The sequence below is a fragment of the Canis lupus genome, chromosome 22, assembly GCF_048164855.1.
Source record: "Canis lupus baileyi chromosome 22, mCanLup2.hap1, whole genome shotgun sequence".
In the NCBI taxonomy this organism is placed as follows: domain Eukaryota; kingdom Metazoa; phylum Chordata; class Mammalia; order Carnivora; family Canidae; genus Canis; species Canis lupus.
In genome coordinates, this window is record NC_132859.1 from 36,121,384 (window position 1) to 36,136,236 (window position 14,853).

Genomic DNA, 14,853 nt, shown 5'->3' on the forward strand with positions numbered 1-14,853 from the left:
CGCGCCAGGCGTGGGTTCTCGGCTTCTGCCCCGCTGCAAGCGCAGAACTCCTAATGCACTCGGGTAGCCGAGCGCCTCAGTTTCCCCTGTCGCTTTCCCCGCAATCACCCGGGTGCCTTGCGTGATTAGATATGGGAGTGTCCCACATATTTCTGGTCTCCGTCTTTGCCTTTTCACTCCGCGAGCCTTTCTGTCTGTATAATGGATAAGCCTAGAAGGCAGAGGCCAATTTGAACTTTCTTGACTTTACCAACCAGAGATAAATGTATATACGTATTACATAACATATTGTATGGTTTTATAATAAAATATAATACCTTCCACAATAGAATGCGTTATATACAATACCATACAATATATAGCACAATATAAAATCTATCAATCATCTATCTCTATATCTATCCATCCATACTTGCGTAAGGCTTTTAAAAAAAAACTCAAAGGCCACCAGGTTGCATCGTCTGGCACACACCTTGGCCTGACGGCGAGCACGATTAATTTCTTGTATTCTCGGGGCTTATTATACGTTTTGCACCAGCAAGTGTGTGTATGCACCCGAGTTCCTCTTCATCTGTCCCCCACCCATCTGCACGCTTTTATAAGCACTCTTCAACAACTTGATTGTTTTCCTTTGAAAATACGCCTTCAAGTTAGTTCCTGGGGAAGTCGGAGTTTTTGCAAGCTCAACACACCCCAGGGCACAAATGACCCGAAAAGCTTAAGTAAATTAAATTGGTGTTTGGGGGCTTTCCTTGCAGCTGCGCGCGCCGACGCCGAGCCGAGCCGAGCCGCGAGCCCCTGCGAGGCCGAGCGCCTGCTGCTCGGAGGCCCCGGAAGCGCGCGCGGCGGGAGGAGCGCTGGGCACCGCGGCAGGCGCAGCGCCCCCTTGCACGGCGTGCGCGGAGCCCCGCCTGGGCCTCGCAGTGGGGGCTTTCGTGCCTTTGAGACCCCTCATTGTTCGTACTCTCAGACCCCAGAAGCAGGTAAACAAGCTCTCGGACCCTGCCCCGTGCTCCCGGGGCTCCTGGGCGGGGGAGCGATCTGCTAGACAGTCCCAAAGCTGATCAAAGAGGAGGACCTGGAGGGGACCGTCGGCCGCATTAACATCCCGCCTGGCTGGGCTGCGGGGGGCGGGGATGCAGTTGGGTAGACGCAGGCCAGAAATCGCGTGCGGCCAAAGGCCCAAGAAATGACCCAATCTGAATTACTCCCTAAGTCCCCTCAGGCTGGGGGCGCCCAGGTGGCTCAGGCGGGCGTCGGCCTTCGGCTCAGGGCATGATCTCAGAGTCCAGGGATCGGTCCCCCCGTGTTGGGCTCCCTGCTCCACGAGCAGCCTGCTTCTCCCTCTTCCTCTGTCACTCCCCCTGCTTGTACTCTCTCACTGTCCCGGTCAAATAAATAAATAAATAAATAATCTTTTAAAAAAAAATCAATCAATCAATCAATCAGTCAATCCCCTCAGGCTTAATGGCAACTCTTGAGTAAGCCAAAGCTCTCTATGCTTCTTAGAAGATGCACTGTGAGGCTCAGCTTCTAGGAGGGTGCTCTGGTGCGAGACTGTATGGACGGACAGTGTTGACAAAGATAAGCTTCCATGTCTTTAGAAGCTGGTGGGAGATACAAACATAAAGCAATTAAGAAAATATCAGAAAATCATCAAACAGGCTAATGCAGTGGTTGCCAATCTTGGCAGAATCACCTGGGGAGCTCTTAAAAATCCCAATGCCCCCGTAATATCCCAGGAACAATTAAATCAGGATATCTGAGAGTGAGATGCAGGCATCAGTAATACTGGAAAGTGTCTAAATGATTTCAATATGAAGCAAAGTTGGAGAACCACTGGGCTAATGGGCTCCGGGGTTGATGGAGGTCTTTCTGAAGAAGTAACATTTGATTTTAGAAGGGAAAGGGGAAAAGACTGTGAGGGAAAACCCTGTGCTGGGGTCCTTTGCTGGCTGGTACTCTGGGATTGGCAGTGGAGAAGGGAGAAAAGGCATTTTAAGAGCAGAAAGAAGCAAGTGATAGCTGAGCATCTGGTCACAGTGCTCTGCATCCCTGGGAAGTCTTTCAATTGCCCAGTTCCTAGGGAAGCTTTAAAGATCACTGGAAAATACCTAGTTTAAAATGATTGATTTTATTTCTTTTTTACTTTTTAAAAAATGATTGATTTTAAAACACAGAAGTCAAATAAAGCATGGAAATATTTTAAACATAGAATAATGCCAAAATGCTTCTTCATGAAGTATTTCATAAGGACATCATAAATTCTAAGATGCTATCCATTAACATATATCATTATCTTGTCACTAAGAGAGAAAAGGCCAGCTCCTAAAATTTTAATTTTGTGCTTACTTAAAAAACTGCTTTTTTAGACCAAGTGTTATTTTCATATTTCATTCCTATATACATAAAAGGAAAATAAAAGCTGGAAGCCCAGGTCAGGCTCTCACCTGACCAATAGTGATTGTAAGACATCATTGGTTATAGAATGCTTCTGAAAAAAAAAAAAGAATGCTTCTGGATTTCCAGAAATTAAAAGGTGTGTCCTAGAATTTATGCCAACCAGCATCATCTAATGAGCTCACACTGCTCAATGCTTTACACCTTTTAGTTCATTCAATCCTCACAACTATATGAGGTTGGAACTATTTTTTATTAACATTTTACAAATAAGAAAAGAGAAACATTGAAGGGTAAGTTACTTTAAATCAAACCACTACTAAATTGCAGAGATAGGATGTAAACCCACTGGGGTCTTAACCAGCACACTAAGCTGAGAAAATTGTCTCCATTGAGTCAACTGAAACTCAGAAGGGGAATAGAGGTGAGGGGAAAGAAAAGACTCCAGAGCTTAATTAAGTGGTAGAGTGAGGTCTCTATTTCAGTTGGACCTCAGTTTTATAAATGTTTAGGGATAGAAGCAAAACAACATTATACAGCGAAGAGCATTCATGTCATCCATTAAAAAAACTTATAAGGAAATGATAATCTGCATTTTTCAGGCCATATTTTAAAAATAAACTTCCAAAATTCAAGTGTAGTACATACTGAAAAGTACACATATCCTAAATATATAGCTCAATAAATTTCTCCAAATCAAATGCCCTTGTATAACCAGCAACCATGTTAAGAAATCCAGTTTTGCTTGAACTCCGGAAGGCCCCATGCCCTCTTCTGGTCAGTGCCTGCTAAAAGGTGGCCACCATTTTGACTTCTATCACCATCAATTAGATTCCTCGTTTTTTGAATTCTGTATTAGTGGAATCTTTTTTTTTTTCTCCACCTGCGTGCCTCCCCGCCACCCCTTGCTATATTAATGGAATCTAATAGTGCTTCTTTCATTCAACTTGTTTGGGATATTTGCTCAATGTGATGCATATGATTACATTTGTACATTCTTCTTGCTGTGTAATATTCTATGGCGTGCATATATAATTTGTTCATTCTGCTGGAGACATTTGGGTTGTTTCCAGTGTGGCTTATTACAGAGAGTATTAGTATGAACACTCTTGGACATGTCCTTTGGTGAATATCTGTAGTGCATTTCTATCAGGCCTCTGGGATTGCTGCATGATAGAGGTCAGATCATATATTTTTATTTTTATTTAAGTATTTTAAAAAATTTTTGCTTAAATTCAATTTAGTTGGCAGCGTATTATTAGTTTTAAGAGTAGAATTCAGTGATTCATCAGTTGTATATGACATCCAGGGTTCATTACATCAAATACCCTCCTTAATGCCCATCACCCAATTACCTCATCCCCTCCACCCACCAGACCATATATTTTTATATTTTTATATTTTATTAGATTCTACTTATTTATTCATAATAGACACACACACACACACAGAGGCAGAGACACAGGCAGAGGGAGAGACAGGCTCCACGTCGGGAGCCCGACGCAGGACAAGATCCGGGGACTCCAGGATCGCCCTCTGGGCCAAAGGCAGGTGCCAAACCGCTGAGCCACCCAGGGATCCCCTGGACCATATATTTTTAAACAAGGTTTGTAACATTTTAAAGTCTTGTACTGGGAAGCCTGGGTGGCTCAGTGGTTGAGTGCCTGCCTTTGGCTCAGCATGTGATCCTGGAGTCTTGGGATCAAGTCCAACATTGGGCTACCTGCATGGAGCCTGCTTCTCCCTCTGCCTGTGCTCTGCCTCTCTCTCTCTGTGTCTTTCATGAATAAATAAAAGATTAAAAAAAATAAAATAAAATCTTGTACTATTTAAACATGTCAACTTTTACTTATAGGACTGAATTATAACAGTGCTAGGGAGTATTAAGGGAAAGAATATCATGTTAAAGAAAGAAGGAAAAGATAAAGAAGAGGCGGGAAGGTCAATGCTGATGATACTTTAGCAGACATTTAGTGTTTTGTGTTCTGGTATCCAAGCCCTAAATGTTTATGAATGCTTACACTTTGTCTACAGATCATTGAACGTCCGTACATAAGGGTGTTGACAAAGCAGGCAGGGATTGGGAAGTACTAAGAATGCCAGAGAAAACCCCTCGATTTCCCTCCATCTTATATATTTATGACTCTAGCAATTGCCTCAGTTGAAAATTTCTAGCATAAATGTGGAGGCACTGATACTAGTAAATTCTCAAGTCTCTGTAAATTCTCAAGGTTTTCCACTGATACTTTGTTTTTTATAATCAGCGAAAAACTTTTTTCCCTCTTTAGGATATATGATGTTTGTTTAGGAAAAAAAAGGAATAGTGAGAAAAAAAAAAAACCAACAACCCTGAGCACTTGTAACCAAAGCTCTAAGTAATAACCCCTCTTTTCTCTTTGTGGCTACATATGTACAAACATAAAGCAATTAACCCCATTAGGGTTACTAATGGGTATCTTACCATGTGTCCATCTTATTCGACTTGTTTTTCCAAAAAAAAAAAAAATCCTATTTTATTCAGACATTTATTCCTTCCTCACATGACTCAAGGAAAGGTGATCCTAAACCCAGCATGGGGGAGAGCCTTCTGTAGTGTAAGCCAATCAGTATGCGTTGTTTCAATGGAAATTGCTACTGGTCCAGACTGAGGGGGATAACTTGGAGTCCGTGGTTAGGCCAAAGGTTTATTTTTTCCTTTCACAGTCCTACTTATGTAGGAAAAGGAAGCAAGTAGCCTGATGGCCTCGGGCACCATCGTAGGATAATGAGCGGTATCTCTTTAAGGGACCCAGTGCTCAAGCAACAGATAAGAGAGGCAAAGACTCTGGATCCTTGAGGACTTCTTTGAGTTGCTGATGGTTGGACCTGCCCTACCTTCTGAGATAATAATTAGGTTAATGTGTAAGTTAATTTGAATCAATATCCTAACTTTAACAATTGTGTATCTTTCCAGATATGGGTGGACATAATGTTACACAAATATAATACAAATGTAATATGCAAATATACAAACATTGTTCAACTTTTCCTGTTATAAGCAAAGCCACAATAAACAACCTTGCATGGAAATCTTTACATACACTACACTATTTCATTGTGTAATGTATGTAGTGATCTACACTATTTCATTGGAATGAATCCCTTGAAATGGTGTTATTAGACCAAATATATTTGTATAAAATTTTAGTATACATTACCAACTTACATTCCCAATAAAAATGTTTAAGAACATCTATTTCTCCTCATTCTCACCAACACCAGCTATTACTTACTCTTCTAGTCTTTGTCATTCTGGTAAGGAGAAGATTACTTTACATTTCTAAAATGACTAATGAATTTGTGCATCATGTTTAAATTTAGTAGAGCTCTTTAGATATCACATATATCATACTTTGTAGAGTGTTACAAGTATTTCCCCTTATTTTAGCATTTATCTTTCTTTCTCTCTCTCTCTCTCTCAGAATATGATGACATATTCTGCACAGAAAGTTTGAATATCTTTCTTAATACATGTTAGACTTTAGGTGAACCTGTAGAAAAACCAGACCATCTTTTTTAAGATTTTGTCCAATGTTTTCATATCATGTTTTTTTTGATACATTTGAAATTAATTTTGAAGAATAGAATGGTGGAAATTCATCTTTACATTCTAACAAGTAGCTAATGAGTTGTTTAAAAACCATTTACTGATTAGCCCTAATCTAAAGTGCTTCAAAAAATATATACTACATTTCCATCTAAACTTGGGTATACATGGATGGAACTGGAGGGTATCAGGCTGAGTGAAGTCAGTCAGTCGGAGGACAATCATCATATGGTTTCACTCATACAGGAATATAAGAAATAGTGAAAGGGATTAAAGGGAAAGGAGGGAAAATGAGTGGTAAAAATTTGATAGGGAAACAAAACAGGAGAGACCTCTAGCTCTGGGAAATGAATAAAGGGTAGTGTAAGGGGAGGTGGGCGGGGGGACGGGGTAATTGGGTGACAGGCACCGAGGAGGGCACTTGATGGGATGAGCACTGGGTGTTATATGTTGGCAAATCAAACTTCAATTAAAAAAGGAAAAGAAAAAAAAGAAACTTGGGTATACTTTTGGGTTCTATGAACAACATTGAACATTTGGCTTTTTGTTTTAGTGACATATTCTTTTTCTTAGCTTTATAATTTTCCCCATAGCACCAAAATATACACCGCTTTTTTTTTTTTAAGATTATATTTACTTATTTGAGAGAGAGAGAGAGAGAAAGAGAATAGGGGAAGGGGCAATGGGGGAGGGAGAGAAAGAATCTCAAGCAGACTCTGTGCTGAGCCTGCATTCAGCCCCAGGAGGGGTGTGGAACCCAAGGAGGTGCTCACTCTCAGGACCCTGAGATCATGACCTGAGCAGAAATCAAGAGTCAGCTTAACCCACTGAGCCACCCAGGTGCCTCTACACTACTTTCTTTTTAAAGCAATTTATTGGCTATTCTCTTATTAGCCAAGAAAGCCATTCTTTTAGATGAAACTTAGAATTGGAGTTTTGATCAGGATTGCATTACACTCAGTTACACTGGATTACATTGAATCTAAAAATTTATTTATAAAAAAAAGATGTCTTTACTAAATAGACTTTCTTTCCAAAATTAATGTATCTAACATTTACTCAAGTGTTCTCTCAATATAACCTGTACATTTTGTGCATGCGGGCTTATATCTTTCTTTTTTTTTTTTTTAAAGATTTATTTATTTATTCATGAGAGATATATATAGAGAGAAGCAGAGACACAGGCAAAGGGAGAAGCAGGCTCCATGCAGGGAGCCCGACGTGGGACTCGATGCCGGGGCTCCAGGATCACGCCCTAGGCGGAAGGCAGGCGCTAAACCGCTGAGCCACCCAGGGATCCCCTGGCTTATATCTTTCTTGATAAATTAACTGTATGTATTTTTGTTGAGTATATTGTTACTCCTACTATAAAGGAGATCTTTTATTACATTTTCATTTTTTTTTAAAGATTGTATATATTTACTTATTTGAGAGAAAGCAAGAGAGAGAGAGAGAGAGAGAGAGAAAGTATGAGTGCGGAGAGGGCAGGAGAAGCAGAAGGAGAGGGAGAAGCAGTCTCCCTGATGAGCAGAGCGCTTGACAGGGAGCTCCCTGGTCCCTGGGATCAGGACCTGAGCTGAAGGCAGACGCTTAACCAACTGAGCCACCCAGGTACCCCTACATTTTCTAATTGGATTTTATGTGCTATAGTGAAGCTATTGATTTAAAAGAATCATCTTGTTATTAACTACTTTCTGAATTCCCTTATGACTGAGTAGCTTTACATTTGATTATCTTTTGTTTTTTCCCATCATCCACCTAGACATAGTCATAATCCCTCCTCTTTTCTAATAGTTTAATTTTTGAATACTGAACTATCTTTTACAACAAATGTTAAATATTAGTGTCACTAAGCTCTTTTATCTAACTTTAGTGGAATGTTTCTTATACTAAATCATCCAGTCTGATGCTAAATTTTGAATATATATGACAAATGTAGGAATTTAGAATACATTTGAATATGTTTTTGTAAATACATAGTTTGTGTCTGTATTTTGTGGATTTATGCAAATTAAAGAATTTGCCATCTACTCTTAGTATCTAACATAATGTCACATCTTAAAAAATTAAATAAATAGCACATTTATGGGGCACTGGGGGGCTCAGTCAGTTGGGCATCTGCCTTCAGCTCGTGTCATGGTCCCAGGGTCCCGGTCCTGGAATTGAGCCCTGCATCAGGCTCCCTGCTCTCCCCCTACTTGTGCTCTCTTGCTATCTCTGTCTCTCTCAAATAAATAAATAAAATCTTATAAATAAATAAATACATGAATAGGATGTTTATTCAAACGAATTATTTTTAAGGTAAAATTTATTAAGGTATGCTTTATATACAATGAAGATTCACTTTTTTTTTAAAAGGTTTTATTTATTTATTCATGAGAGGCACACAGAGAGAGGTAGAGTGGTAGGCAGAGGGAGAAGGAGGCTCCCTGTTGGCAGCACGACATGGAACTCAATCCCAGGATGCCGGCATCATGACCTGAGCCAAAGGCAGATGCTCAACCATTGAGCCAACCAGGTACCCCTAAAGATTCACTCTTTTTAGAAGTGTGTAGTTTGATAAGTTGTGACAAATGTATACAATTGTGTAACCAATACCATAGTCAAGATAAGGAAAGTTTCCATCACCCTGAAAAATTCACAAGTGCTCCTTTGTCATCAGTCCCTTTTCACAACCCCCTCATCTCTGGCAACTCTGGTTTCCACAGATATTAGTTTAGTTTTTCCTATTTAATCTATCATTATGGTGAATTTTACTAAGAGATTCTCTAATATGTAATACCCCTGTGATCCTGGAGTAAACTGACTATAGTCATATTTTATACCCATATCCATAGCACATTGCTAGACTTCTCATGCTAATCTATTATTTGGGAATTTTCATAAATACTTAAAAAAGAAATTGGTCTGTGTTGTCTGTCAGATTTCAATCACAATAGTATGCTAACTTTGCAAAAATAAGCTAGAACTTTTTTTTATTATCTATGGAACAGCTTAAATACCTGTATCAGTTTAATAAGAATGTATCCCTGAAATGAATACAACCTGGAAATGCCCTTTAAAGCTTTTTTTCTATTTTCTCTTATTCTCATCCATCTATTTAGTTCATAAATTTTCAAACGTTTTGCAGTTATACCACATAGTATAGCTATATAATATAGCGATCTGTTTTACATAGTAATATAGTCATGCTTCATGTTTGGTCTCAATTCTGCCATTTTATTTTATGATTTTACTTCTTGCCACCTTTTTTGTTTTCTTCTTTTTGTGTGTGATGCAGTCTATATCTTTTGTCTTCTTTTCTCCCTCTCCATACTTTACCCGTATTTCAGAAAAAACCTGCTGTTAGTGACTATTTTTATGGCTTTAAGTAATATATTTAAGTTTTTAAAAATTTTAATTATTTATTATTATTATTTTTTTATTTTTTTATTTTTTTGAGAGGAGAGAGCATGTGCACATGGGCAGGAGGGAGGAGAGGGAGTGGAGGGCAGAGAGAATCTCTAGCAGGCTTCACGCCCAGCATGGAACCCCATGTGGGGCTAGGTCTCAGGATCCCAAGATCATGACTCGAGCCAAAACCAAAAGTCTGGCCTTTAACCGACTGTGCCACCCACGTGCACCCCTTATACTTATGTTTTTTTATGCCTCAGAAACACAACTGCTTTTATAGACTATTGTGAATAAGGACAACCAGGTGGAATGGACGTATCATGGCAGAGTGCGTATCTGTCTATTTCATTCGCTGCTTGGATTCTCAATGCCTGGTGCAGGGTCTCAGCCATAGAACATGTTTCATACATTGAAATCGACTGTGTGAATGAATTAGTACAGCCACTGCCTCACGCCTTTGAATTTCTGACTGTAGACTTTGAGATTTAGTTTCCAGTCCATTGTATCTACATTATACCTATCTTCTTGTAAGTTTGACATGTTGTTTTCCCTTCAAAAAATAAGAACATTTAGGTGTGCCTGGATGGTTCAGTTCCTTAAGTGTCCAGGTCTTGATTTGGGTTCAGGTCATGATCTCAGGTTCTGGGATCGAGCCCCAGGGCAGGCTCCCTGCTCAGAGAAAAGCACAGACACAGGCAGAGGGAAAAGCAGGCTCCCCCAGGGAACCCAATGTGAGGATTCAATCCCAGAATCCCAGGATCAGACCCTGAGGTGAAGGCAGATGCTCAACCACTGAGCCACCCAGGGGTCCCCTTTTCATCTTCTTTTTAAAAGATTCATCTATTTGTTTGAGGGCAAAGAGAGGTAGAAGGAGAGAAAGCATCTTCAAGCTGACTCCCCACTGATCCTGAGATCATGACCTGAGCCAAAATCAAGAGTTGGATGCTCAACGGACTGAGCTATCCCAGTGCCCCTCTTCTAGATTATTCTTATCACGGTTTATAATAGTAGGTTATTTGCTCCTTTGTTTTAGCATGGCTGGCTTATTCTTTGTGTAGTATGGCTTTTGTTCATTTTGTTTGTTTTGTGGAAGAAAGTGTTCTGTAAGCCTGGGCCACCTTTTGCAGAAGTTTATTTTATATTTATTGTATTATTAAGTTGTTTGTTTACAAATGTGATTTTTCACATTCACAGTTTTCTAGCATTTTCTTCTTTACAATACTGTAAACATTAAACAGATTTACACTTGGCTTTTCTAATGTTTGGGGGTTTTAGTTCAGTTTGCTTCACCCAGACAACTATTGTTTGTGGGGGGTGTTCTTAGACTTGTCCTGAAACCAGACCTGATGCCTATTAAGACCCAGGCAGATAAAGTGAATGAGGGAAGCAGTGTTACTGCCACTTTCTTGTCTCTTAATATGTTATTGTATTTTATATCAAGATCAATTATACTGCTTGAATTTTTAAAGAACTCTTGTTGAAATCCCAATTTTTATTTTATTTTTTAAAGGTTTTATTTATTTATTTGAGATAGAGAGCACAAGCAGGGGGCAAGAGGGAGACGGAGAAGCAGGCTCCCCAGTGAGCAGGGAGTCCAACTTGAGGCTTGATCTCAGGACCCCAGCCCAGGATCATTACCTGAGCTGAGGCAGACACCCAACTGACTGAGCCACCCAGGCGCCCACCAATCTTTTATTTTGATGATCATTTTCCATAGTTTTTTGTATTTCTGGTTAAAGTTCTTACTGTGCATTATTTCATAATGGGTCATCCATTTTTTTGACACACATACATTTTATTTGCATATTCCACATGCAGAAATATGCTTTGCTTTCTGAGTCTATTGTATATTTTCCACTTTCAATAGAGACAGAAGGTTAAGTGCTATTTGATTTTTTTTCTTAACTCCACCATAAGAAAACACAGCTCAGGCAAGATGGTGATAATACCTGGTGTTTACTGGATGTGTCACTGGATTGCAGTGTATATGTGTGTGGGGGGGGGGCACTATTTTAAGTATTTCGTGTATAGAATCATTTAATTCTCATCACAAAGTTGGGTAACAGCTATTATCCCACTTTACAAATAAGGAACCAAGGTACAGAAAGATCAGGCAACTTCCCTAAAGTGAACACTGGTCAAAAATGATGGAATCTAGATTCAAACCCAGGCAACCTGGTCCAGAGTCCATGCCCTTAGCCACCATGCTTGACTGCTGTCTGCAATGCAGCCATCACAAGTGCAGCTGACATTAGAGATTGCAGACAGAATTGGAATTGGGGTGTCTGTGGCACATTGGACCCCCCCATCTAAAGAGACAATCATGATTCAGCCCTAGCCCACTGCCACCTGGTGAGAATAAGAGACTACTTTTGTTAATTCTTCTCATTTTTATTCAAGAAAGATCAGAATTTAGATATTTGTGCAAATTTCTGGATTTTAAAATATTGAAAACCATTTACATATCTTAAAATCCAGAAAAATGTTGTCTAGGGCCAAGAAAGCATATCTGTGGGCTGAATATGGACTATAGGATATCTAATTGAACACCTGGTATAGACTATCTCTTCTGGACCCAAATCTACTTCCTAGATGGCTCACTATGAACAAAAAGCAATAAGAGAGATAAGGTAGAAAAATGTTGTTTATATACCTTTTTCCTTTTTTTTTTCCTTCTCTTCTCCCCCTATTTTGTCCTGGTCTTCCTCCTTCTTCTTTTTTTTTTTTAATGTTTTTATTTTTATTTATTCATGAGAGAGAGAGAGGCAGAGACACAGGCAGAGGGAGAAATAGGCAGAGGGAGAAGCAGGCTCCATGCAGGGAGCCTGACGTGGGACTCGATCCCGGGTCTCCAGGATCACGCCCTGGGCTGACGGTGGCGCTAAACTGCTGCGCCACCTGGGCTGCCCTTCCTCCTTCTTTAGTAGGATTATAAACCGTTGCTACCAAAAAACTATAGTTGGATTAAATGAGCTTCCAGAATAGGGAGAAAGACTTTAGCAGAGTACCAAATAAGTCAAAGGATCTTAACAACTGACTCCAGGTATGTGATTTATCTTGGACAACATAACGCTTTTCCTAGGACTACAGCATTTTTTCAGTGCCAGCTACATTTAACACAAATTTAACACAAATTTATAAAGGACTGAATAGGTGCCAGGCTCTGTCCTAGCCTTGAGGATGCCAGGATTAATAAGGTTAGATTTATGTCTTTTAGGATTGTTAAATCTATTAATTCTTTAACATTGTCATTATTATTTTTTTAAGATTTTGTTTATTAATTTGAGAGAGTAAGAGAACAGAGGGAGAGGGAGAAGCAGACTCCCTACAGAGCAGAGAGCCAGATGTGGGGCTCGATCCCAGGATCCTGAGATCATGACCTGAGCCACTTAACCAGCTGAGTCACCCCAGCATTCCTTGTTACTATTATTATAATGTGATCTTACAAATGTTACTGGTAATACAAAACGAACCAAAGAATGGCAACAACAGAAAGAAGACAATTTAATTTGAAAGAAAAAATTATATTTTTAAGATGTTATCTAGAAAAAGTGAATGTTTGAATTAAACCAAAGAATCACTACTTATAGATTGCTTGTTACTTATTTATTTTTTGCATGCCTCATTCTTTAAAGATCTAGTATTACTACTGCTGAGTACAATGCTTAAACTTGTGATTCCAGAGAAAAGGAATGGATGTAATGTCAATCTCTTTATCTGTGCCTGTAAAGACAGAAAGCAACATTTTTGCCAGTATATTATCTTTGTCTAAGAAGGCCAATAGTATACTTTCAATTAACTTTCTGTATTTAGGAGTTCAGAGTATACACATTGATACAAAATGAACTGCAGCAACTGGATGTGGAGAAGAGGACTGTTAAGTACCCCAGATTTATGAAAATTGTGCGAATGTCCTCAGATTTCCCCTTTCAGAACATGAGGAAAGTGGCCAATTACTTTTCTGTTGAAAATTCTCAGATGTGTGACAGAGTGTGACAGTTTAGGGAGTGAAGCCGTTTCTCCATTAAAACTAGCCGTTGAACCTCTATTTCTTCTCTCTCTGAAGAGATCTGATGGCACAGGGCATAGGGACCTACAGGATAAAGACTTGGTTTTCATTCTTAGGTTCATAAATATATGATGGACAAAAGGCACCAATTAGATGATTGAAACTTAAGGTGATAGTTACTTTTAAAGTTATGGGACAGGACATTTCAAGAATTTGAGGAAATTTTATAAAAAATATCTTCAAGGGGTACCTGGGTGGCTCATTTGGTTAAGCATCTGCCTTCAGCTCAGATCATGATCCTGGGGTCCTGGGATGGAGCTCTGGCTTTGTGCTCCCTGCTCAGTGGGGAGCCTGCTTCTCCCTCTTCCTCTTCCTCTTCCTAGGTTTGTGCATGCTCTCTCTGTCTCTCTCAAATAAATAAATAAAATCTTTAAAATATTTTTCAAAAAAGAAGTCTCAAATTTCTTTTTAGCTTCCCAAATGGTTGAAATTAGAAAACAGGAAGATGATGTTTTTTAACCATTACCAAAAAAAAATGTAAATCAGCAGTGTAGATTTGAATGTTTAAAACTCAGACCTCTTTGGAATTTACAGAAGCTAAGCAGTCAATCTTTTCTAACAATATTGGGACTAAGGGAGGAATTAAGAATAGAATTAAGGTATCTTTAAAAGAGTAAGCAAAGCATATGAGTAGCACATGCCCACACTAATAGGATGCAGCCCAGACTACAGTTGCTTCAGGTCCTTTACATTTCCATATGAATTTTAGATTTAGCTTGACAAATATCTATAAAGCTGCAGGGTTTTTTTTTTTTTTTTAAGATTTTATTTATTCATGAGAGAGAGAAAGGCAGAGACATAGGCAGAGGGAGAAGCAGGTTTCCCTTGGGGAGCCTGATTCAGGACTCGATCCTAGGACCCCGGGACCATGACTGGAGCCAAAGGCAGATGCCCAACCACTGAGCCAACCAAGTGTCCCTATAAAGCTGCAGCTTTATTTTTTTTAATGTTTTATTTATTTACTTGACAGAGATAGAGAGCATAAGCAGGGGGAGAAGTAGGGAGAGAGGGAGAAGTAGGATCCCCTCTGAGCAGGGAACCAGATGTGGTGCTTGATCCTGGGTCCCTGAAATCATGACCTGAGCCAAAGGCAGACACCTGACCAGCTGAGCTACCCAGGTGCCCAAAGCTGCAGCTTTAAATGAGTTTATAAAACAAAATGAAAAAGAGGAGGTAAATGAACTAAACACTTAAATTACTTAAATCACTATTTTAGAAAAAGAAAAACGATGTATTCATGCATATTTTCATTTATCTTTGTTAATTTCTTCCTTTTATTGTTCCTTTTGCTATGAAAAAAAAAAAAAAAGCCTGCTGGGATTCTCATTGGGACTACATCAAGTCTAATTCATATCTTAACAATATGGAAGAAAAAGGCAGAGTCTTCCCCAGAAGCTCCTGGCTT

At 39.4% G+C, this 14,853-nt stretch overlaps 1 protein-coding gene and 1 pseudogene across 1 annotated transcript in view; one reads left to right on the forward strand and one right to left on the reverse strand.

Moving 5' to 3' along the window:
* Positions 1-14,853, reverse strand: part of EOMES (eomesodermin) — a 36,006-nt gene that overhangs the window by 14,302 nt on the left and 6,851 nt on the right. The window lies entirely within an intron of this gene.
* The window catches only part of LOC140614386 (malate dehydrogenase, mitochondrial-like), a 40,897-nt pseudogene that overhangs the window by 2,538 nt on the left and 23,506 nt on the right, over positions 1-14,853 (forward strand).